This window comes from Silene latifolia, unplaced genomic scaffold, assembly GCF_048544455.1.
Source record: "Silene latifolia isolate original U9 population unplaced genomic scaffold, ASM4854445v1 scaffold_124, whole genome shotgun sequence".
NCBI lineage: Eukaryota > Viridiplantae > Streptophyta > Magnoliopsida > Caryophyllales > Caryophyllaceae > Silene > Silene latifolia.
The window spans coordinates 350,388-359,964 of record NW_027413129.1 but is presented as its reverse complement, the minus strand read 5'-3'; the positions used below and the strand labels follow the sequence as shown (position 1 = coordinate 359,964).

The following is a 9,577-nucleotide window of genomic DNA, read 5'->3' as shown; positions in this document are numbered from 1 at the left end:
TGTGTGTGTTTGTGTGTGTGTGTGTGTGTGTGTGTGTGTGTGTGTGTGTGTGTGTGTGTGTGTGTGATTTTTGCCTTACCCTAGTGTGTAAAAGCACTAGGAGTCTTACGGTTTGTCAAGATTGTATGCCTAAGAGGAACCACCAAGCTTTGCTCTTTGACTCCGATCCCGAAAGGCTTTATAGAGCCTTAAGGAATAGGACCATAGCAAGGGTTATAACCTCTTCTCAAGCAACCATAAACCAAGCAAATTCACCCATCCAACCTCTCATTGAAAACACAACTCAACAACAACCAAACAACACAACTGAGCCTCCAATAGAAAATCCATTTCACAACTTCCGATTTCCAAATAGCCCACCTCGAACACCACCCCCTCATATACCAAATCCACCACCACCAATGGCTTTACGTGACCATAACCGTCCTAACCACAATGATGCTTGTGACCCAATTAATTTCGGCACCTTGGCTCCCAACAACTTTGAGATGCACCCCGCTCAAGTTGGCCTAATTGAAAAAGACTTGTTTGGAGGATACATTGAAGAAGATGCTCATGCTGACCTAAGGAAGTTCAAGAGGAAAGTCTCTATGATGAAAAAGAATGGGGTATCCGAGGATACACTAAGGATGATGTTATTCCCATTCTCCTTGACGGGTAAGGCGGATCGATGGTTGAATGTTCACCCTCCGGACACATTCACGACTTGGGACGCTTTAGCCAAGGCATTCATGGCCAAGTACTATCCATCATCCAAGACCGCTATGCTCCGAAATGAGATCCACACTTTCCAACAAGAGGATGGAGAATCTTTGGGTGAGGCATGGGACCGGTATCAAGACCTCATTGCTAGTTGCCCTCACCATGGGATTCCGGATTGGTATGTCACCCAAACCTTCTTCCAAACTTTGTTGCCAAGAACAAAAGAAATGGTGAATGCCTCCGTGGGAGGGGGATTCGATCATTTGGGTGATGAGGAGGGCATGACTCTAATCAAGAAAATGGTGGACTCCGAGGCAAACTATGGCACAAGAGTGAATGTCTTGAGAAGAAGTAAGCACTCTCCCGAATTCTTAGTGAATGTGGAGACTAATGCTAAGCTTGATATGCTCACCAAAAAGCTTGAAGAGTTGAGTAAGAAGAAGCAAGTGAACCAAGTGAGCCAAACTACCACATCTCATGGACCATCCATGGAAGAAGTGATGCAAAGATCAACTTGTGAGTCATGTGGAGGGATGGGTCACACTTATGAAGTATGTGCAAATAACCACCATAACAACTTTGATGGGAACAATGTGCAAGAGGTGAATGCTTTCCAAGCATTTAACAATTTCTCCAATCGTCCACCAAGGCCCTCATTCAACAACAACCAAGGATCCAACCAAAACTTTGCCAACCAATCTCAAGCATACCAAGATTATGGAGGTAACCAAGGGAACCATGGTAATCAAAACTTTTACCAAGGAAACCAAGCCAACCAAGGGTTTGGTCAAGGATTCAATCAATGGAACAACAATAATTGGAACAATCAAGGATACAACAATAATCAAAGGTACAACCAAGGGCAAAATCAAAGGTTTAATCAAGGGTACCAAGGGAACAACCAAAATTCCAACTTTAGAGATCAAGGATATGGCTTGACTCTTCCAATTTCCACCCAACCTTTCAATCAAGAGCCACCGCCCCAAGCAAGTAATACCATGGGAGATGATAAATATGACAACTTAGTGAATTTGATAGGGGATTTAGCAAGTAATACCCAACAACAAATCAAGAGTCTTGAAGCTAAAGTAGCTTCCCAAGCTCTCATGAGTTCTCAAAAACCACCGGGCGTATTTCTAAGACAAGGGCAAAATCCAATAGACCCTATGAAGGCAAAGGAAGTTAATGTTATCATGGTTGGAGTTGAAGAGGAAAAAGAAGAGTCATTTGATTTTCCAAGTCAAGAGGAGTTATCATACACTACTCCCTTTTCAATGGCTATGGAAACATTCCAAGAAGTTGACCATGATCCCGAAAAAGAGAGCATGGGAGATTATGTGCTTGAGTAAATAATGACAATTCATGGTACAAGCTTGGAAGTTGAAGTCGACCCGGATAAGGGAGAAATGGTTATGACTACACCAACCACTATGAGTGAAGAATTTGTGTTTGAAGAAATTGTGGAAGCACCAAATGTGGTGATAGAAGTTAAGAAGAACTCGGAAGAAGAAGAGATGGTGATGATAGAAGAACACTCTTTGGCCAAGCAAGAAGAAGTCATTTCTATAAGAGTGGACATTAGTAGACATGAGCTTGATGCCTCAAGTGAAGAGTGCAATGTGGTCAAGTCTAAAGAAATTCCCGTCAAACTTGATGACCCCGGGAGTTTCTCAATTCCATGTACCGTGGGTGACCAAAAGGTGGATAGTGCTTTGTGTGACTTAGGGGCAAGTATGAGTGTCATACCACTTGCCCTTGTGAAGAGGTTGAATATTTCAAGCTTAGCCCTGTTGGGGCTGGTGTCCTTTACAGTTAGTGCAAGGACTTACAAATCTCTAAAAGGATCAAAGGGCATACTTTTGGTATTATTATCAGTTGATCCACGTTTATCAATAACGGTTGGCTTGCTAGATAAGTTTGACGTTATTGTCATACGATATGGCGGTGATCAATGGTCCCTAAAAGTCACACCTATAGGATACGTTTGAGAGATGTGACAAGATGAAAATACGATCATGTTGATGCCTAATATGACTAACCAGATTAGTCGAGTTATTGACTAGTAATTAGTCAAACGCGATGTTGAGATAATTATTTAATACGGATTAAATAATCATGGCGAAAACGAATTAAGCGGTTAATTTGAAAATTGAATATAAGCAATTATATTTAATTAATGTATATTGAATCAATCAATTATACAATATTGTCTTTGTCGGACACGTATTAATATATCGACCGAGTCGTTTACTAGTTGATATTTTAAACCGATAACCGATGACGATTTATAATTGAAAACCCGTCGTATACATTTTAGCGAGACGAGTCGGACCATGAGTTAAAATGAGGAGAAAGTGGAAAGCCCACTCACTCCCCATGAAACCCACGGACCGAGTGAACAAAAGGGAGGGCATCTCTCTTTTGCAAGTGATCATCTCATTTTTACTGAAACTAGGGTTTTGGAGATTATTCCTCTGAAACCTAGATCTCACATCAGAAAACCTCACAAAATTCTCTCAATATTGCAAGGCAATTAGAGAATTCTTTCTAGCACAAGGGGCATAGTCTCAGACGGTCTTGGGTGCAACGATTAGGAGGAAATCTACTTTGATTTCTGTTCATTACGCCGCATTTCAAAGGACCCGAGGTTGATTCTTGTTCCTTATCGTTTCTCTATTGTATTTATGTTTTATGACGATAATCGCATGTTAAATTTACGTTATAGTCCTAAATTTAAAGGGTCTTATACGGATATTACCCTACAAGTGGTATCAGAGCGAGGCCACGTAAATTTTCATTGTGATTTTTCATAAATCGATTTGAAACGATTTTGTTTTTGTCTTAAAACCGTGCGGCATCAGCCATAGTCACACGGCAGAATTTTTTTTTGATTCAGCTGTTGCAATTTTGAAACCGTGACATGTTTTACACGGATGTTTTATCTTTATTTCGTTTTAATTTTGCATATTGTTATTTTATACTGAGATTATAGCAATATGTTAAGTTTTGTCAAATTTGTTGATTTAATTTTATACGAATTAGATCAAATTTGCAATGGTTTTGTTTCGACAAATCCGTTTTCACGAGGGTTTTAAAGTTTCAGCATGTTTTCCTCTCGATCGAGCCATTTTCTTGTCGATCGAGAGCTTTTCAGTGATGTTTTCATTCGATCGAACACATGCTTTACTCGATCGACCTTTTTTTTAAAACCCCACTGTTCGATCGAGAGGTCCTCGTACTCGATCGAACAGTTTTTCTGACTAAAGTCCTCGATCGACCTCTAGTTACGTCGATCGAGTACTTATCTTGTTTGGCATACCTCTCGATCGACTAGCGATTCGATCGATCGAGCCCTTTTGTTCCTCGATCGAGAATTTTTGTCCCTGGATCGAGGGATTTTGTTTTTAGCGACTTTGAATTTTAATCTTTTTGTTCCAAAAATTCTCTTTTGGCCATAAAATGTACATCATACGGATGTTGTACACTCGCTTGATAGTGAAACGGTTCACTCACGTCGTTATAGTTATTTTAAAGTGTATTTAAAGTAACGGGTTGTAATGGATTAAAATTGAATTGATAGAAGCAGTTTTGTCATATAATTTTAATCATTAAAAGGTGGTTTGGATAAATTTAACATAATTACGGAATTATGTCACGAATAAATTTGTTTTAGTTGATGCATTTTATTTATCGTTATTGTTGAATGCCTTGAATGCTTTTATTACGTATTTATTTATTTTACAAACGGTTGTAACTTAGTGTGGCCTTAGTAGAACATGTTACCGTAATGATGGAACACGGTCTTGGTTGTATTTTGAGATCTCGTATCTCCGTTTTGGATTTTTCACTTGTAATTACAGTTTTGTATTTAGAATGTAAATAGGTTTATATTTGTAAATTTTAAATTGTAATTTTTGAGAAGACCAAAGATGGAGACCGGATGCTCACTCCCGCATGGAAAAGATGGAACATCAAGACAAGTTTTTCGGGTCCAACGGTGGATTCCAAAGTTGTATTATGTTCTTTTTACTAGGATAGGCCACACTAGGAATTTTTATTTACGTATTGCATATATTTTTTTTGATGCTTTCATCGTAACGATAGCTTGCATCATTTTCCGCCTAAAACCAAACCACCTATTTATTGCATGAAAACTGACTCATATAAAGGTCACGCGTTAGTATTCTATGACATTCATATGTCACACGATTTTAAGCCATCACCTAAATTAATTCATTCACGTAATGCTAGTTTTTCGTTCACTTAAAATGAATTAAAATTAAGTTGATGGGATCTTCCTCGTAAAAACCAAAATTGAGAATGGTCTTTATAGGTCAAACTCCAATGAGTCCCTTCTTCGTCGGTAGGCATAATATGACCCCTTCTACGTCGGGTAAGTTGGAACCGATTGACCTATTTTATCTCAACACTATGGTCACTCGTACGATCCTGTGATTATGGTGGACTATAGATAGGATTTACGGAAATCTATCGACCAAGAGTTCTTACGGAAGAATTAGCTAAACAGTTGGCTTATCAATTTACGGAAATTGAGTCTTGGGATCACTTGTATCATTCTTGAGGGAGATCAATTATGCAAGTGCGAGAGTCTACACGTTAAAATGAATTTTTAAATAGACTTAAATCACCTCGATGAGTTGCTTATTTCGTTTTTGTTTTTCTTCCTTTTTCATTGTAGAACACGATCATTTAAACTCGCTAAAACAATATGGCTGGTCACTTGAACGACCCAATGCCAAGTGTCACATTGGACCGTGAGTCCACGGCCGGATCTTCATGAATCGGATGAATCGGTCTACTCGGATCAAGAATGATGGATCAAACTTCGCGGATGGGAGGCGGCATTACGGAATGATGCCGCTGCTGACGGGAAGCTCAAATATCTGATTGAGCCCATCCCACCAAACCCAGGCCCCACGGCTGGAATTAACGAGATCGACAAGTATAACGATTTCGCCATGGAAGCGGGTGCGGTAAAGAACGTACTTATTTTTGCAATGGAATCCAATTTGCAGAAACGCTTCATAGCCCAAGGTGCAAACAAGATTTTCACCACACTCACTAGGGAATTCTCGAAAGCACCGAGAATCGTGACCTATGAGCATACCACTCGCTTCTTTGATGCGAGACTCCGAAAGGGCCAACCGGTTAGCCCACACATTCTCGATAATTGAGAATGTCGAGAAGCTGGAGACGCTTGATTGTAAGATCAGCGAGAACATTGTGATTGACCGCATACTCCATTCACTCCACGATGGTTTTGCGCTCTTTAGAGCGAATTACTATATGAATGATTTGAAGAAAAGTCCCCATGAACTGCACTCCCTTCTCGTACAGACCGAGAAGGACATGAAGTTCAGTGGGAGCATGAAGCAGGATGTTCTCGTTGTGTCAAACAAGGGCAAGGGTAAGGGTAAAGTTCAGCCAGGGCCTAGCGGTAGGGCAAACCGAAGTTTAAGAAGTCGGGTTCAGGTAAGAGTGGGCCTGGTGAGTCGAGCAACTCATCAGGCGCGACAAAGAGCAAGGATGGTAACATGGAGTGTCACCATTGCCACAAGACTGGGCATTGGAGGCGTACATGTCCCGTATACCATGAGGACATAAAGGCGGTCGCGTTAAACCTTTGGTATGTCTTCTTCTTCTACTTTTATTCATATGATTGAGATTAACCACGCAAGTTACGGAACTTGGGTACTAGATACTGGTTGTGGTTCTCATCTGTGTAATCATGTGCAGGGGCTCCGAAACATCGAACCCCTCGTAAAGGGTGAGGTGGACTGCGTGTCGGGAATGGAGCACGAGTGGCTGCCGTCTCGAGGGGAACATATGTGATCCAGCTCCCTAGCGGATTTGAGTTATTTTTGTATAACTGCTATTATGTACCAGTCTTTCGAAAAACATTATTTCGGTTTACGCACTTGACAAACTTGGATTTTCATTTGTAATAGAGAATAATTCTTGCATTTTCTCATTACACAATATGATTTATGGCAAGGCGGTCTCCATGAATGGAATTTATGTTTTAGATCGGACCACCGAAATATTACACGTAATGAATAAAAAGTTAAAGGTTGGTGACAAAGATCAAACGTATCTATGGCAATGCCGTATGGGACACATTAATGAGAAACGCGTAAAACAGCTCATCAAAAATGGAGCTATCTCGGCCTTTGATTTTCAATCATTTGGCACGTGTGAATCATGTCTCATCGGTAAGATGACTCGAATTTCCTTCAAAGGTGTTGGAATGCGCGGCTGCGACCTATTAGGACTCATACATACGGATGTGTGTGGGCCTATGTCAATCACCGCACGAGAAGGCTATAGGTATTTCATCACTTTCACGGATGATTTAAGTAGATATGGCTATGTCTACTTAATGAAGCACAAAAGTGAATCCTTTGAGAAATTCAAGGAATACCGAGAATCGGGTACAGAACCTCTTTTGGCGAGAAAGATTAAAACACTGCGCTCGGACCGTGGTGGCGAGTATCTTTCTCACGAGTTTGATCAACACCTTAAGGACTGTGGGATTGCCCTACAGTTAACTCCACCTGGAACACCTCAGTTGAATGGTGTGTCCGAACGGAGAAATCGAACTCTACTTGATATGGTTCGATCCATGATGAGTCACACCGTGTTGCCTGACTCATTGTGGGGTTACGCTCTTTTGTCAGCCGCTCTAATACTTAACCGAAGTCTGTCTGAAGCTGTTGACAAGACTCCATAAGAACTATGGAAGGGAACGGTCCCTAACTTGTCCTTTATACGGGTTTGGGGCTGCGAGGCTTATGTCAAGTGGAGACACGAGGATAAGCTCGGCCCGCGATCGGTCAAGACATACTTTATAGGTTATCCAAAAGGAACACTTGGTCATTACTTCTATTCGCCAACCGAACAACGTGTTTTTGTTGCGGCTAGTGCGATATTCTTAGAGAAGGAATTTCTCGAGAATGCAAAGAGTGATAGAACCTTCGACCTGTCGGAGATTCCAGAACCAAACACCGAGCAAATATTGGAGGAACCAATTCCTTCAATCCCGGCTGCGGTGAATATTCCTGAGGAACCTAGGAGGTCGGGTAGAGTCTCTATTCCTCCGGACAGATACATTAGTATGGTCGAGGAACATGACATAGATGACATTCTACTCTTAACGAGTAGTGAACCCGCAACCTATAAAGGTGCCAAGACTAGTTCTGACTCAAAGCTATGGCTTGAGGCCATGCAATCCGAGATGGACTCTATGTATGAGAACAACGTATGGGATCTTGTTGACTTACCTGCTAAGGTTCGTCCCCTTCAATGCAAATGGCTTTACAAGATAAAGCATTCTGTGGAAGGTCAACAAGATATCTATAAAGCACGACTAGTTGCTAAAGGTTTCACCCAAGTGCCAGGTTTGCACTACGATGAAATCTTTGCACCCGTAGTCATGCTGCGTTCCATTCGGATTATCTTAGCGATTGCCGCTTTTCATGACTATGAAATCTGGCAGATGGATGTGAAAACCGCCTTCTTAAACGGCTTTTTGGAGGAAGAGTTGTACATGGTACAACCCGAAGGTTTCATCGATCCTGAACATCCTAAGAAAGTATGCAAGCTTAAGCGGTCCATTTATGGACTTAAGCAAGCATCTCAGAGTTGGAATCATCGCTTCGACCAAGTGATAAAAGACAATGGATTTACTCGATCGGTCGAGGAACCGTGTCTATATATCAAGTCGAGTGGGAGCAAGATTGTCTTTCTAATATTGTATGTTGACGACATACTCCTGATTGGGAATGACATACCTCTCTTAACTTCGGTGAAAGTATGGTTGAAGAACCACTTCCAGATGAAAGATCTGGGTGAGGCACAAAGAATTTTGGGCATCCGTATCTATCGAGATAGATCACGTCGGATGTTATCTCTCAGTCAGGAGTCTCACATAGACAAAGTCCTAGAGAGATTCAGCATGACTAACTCCAAAAAGGGGTTTCTTCCCATGGCTCCAGGGGTGCATTTGAGCAAGTCTCAGGCACCAGAGACACCGGAAGAGAAAGCGCGCATGACACGGATTCCTTATGCTTCGGCTATAGGATCAATCATGTATGCCATGATATGCACACGTCTAGACGTGGCATATGTATTGAGTATGACAAGTCGATTTCAACAGCATCCAGGTGATTCACATTGGATGGCTGTCAAGAACATTCTTAAGTACCTACGGAGGACTAAAGATTGGGCATTGACTTATGGAGGCGAACAAAAGCTATGCGCAACTGGTTTCGCAGATGCTAGTTTCCAAACGGATCGAGATGACTCGAAATCTCAGTCTGGATTCGTTTTTACTCTTAATGGCGCTGCAGTCAGCTGGAAGAGTTCCAAACAAAGTGTTACAGCAGATTCTACGACTGAGTCCGAGTACTATGTCGCGTCTAGACATGTACAACGGAAAGCTCATCTAATCCGAGATTACGTGGAGCAAAAGGAAGTAGTGATAGAAAAGATTGCTACACATGATAATATAGCAGATCCTCTCACTAAACCATTACGACAAGATAAGCATGAAGGGCATGTTAATTCCATGGGAATTAAACGTGTTCCTGAGTTGTGGTACTCTTTTATGGATTAGATTCATCTTCTTGTGTACTCTATACGACATCATCGTTTTGATATTTATATATTTTGTTTTTCATGTGGAATTGTACGACAATTTTGAACACCACAAAGTGAACTGAACAAACATTATATTTTTTTAGTCCTTAATTGCCCACATGAGCTGATAACTCTGGCAATTATTTTGTGACGTTGGTTGATGGCGGGTTCAACAAGCCATAAGTCAACCGGTTGACTGACCAATCACAGAGGCGAG

General features: G+C 41.3%; 1 non-coding gene across 1 annotated transcript; it reads right to left on the bottom strand.

The window, feature by feature from the left end:
• Nucleotides 1–764: 764 nt before the first annotated feature.
• On the bottom strand, nt 765–871 carry LOC141637657 (small nucleolar RNA R71). Its single transcript, XR_012541842.1, has one exon. It is a non-coding gene; the product is annotated as a small nucleolar RNA R71 (small nucleolar RNA).
• Between the last annotated feature and the right edge of the window lie 8,706 nt (nt 872–9,577).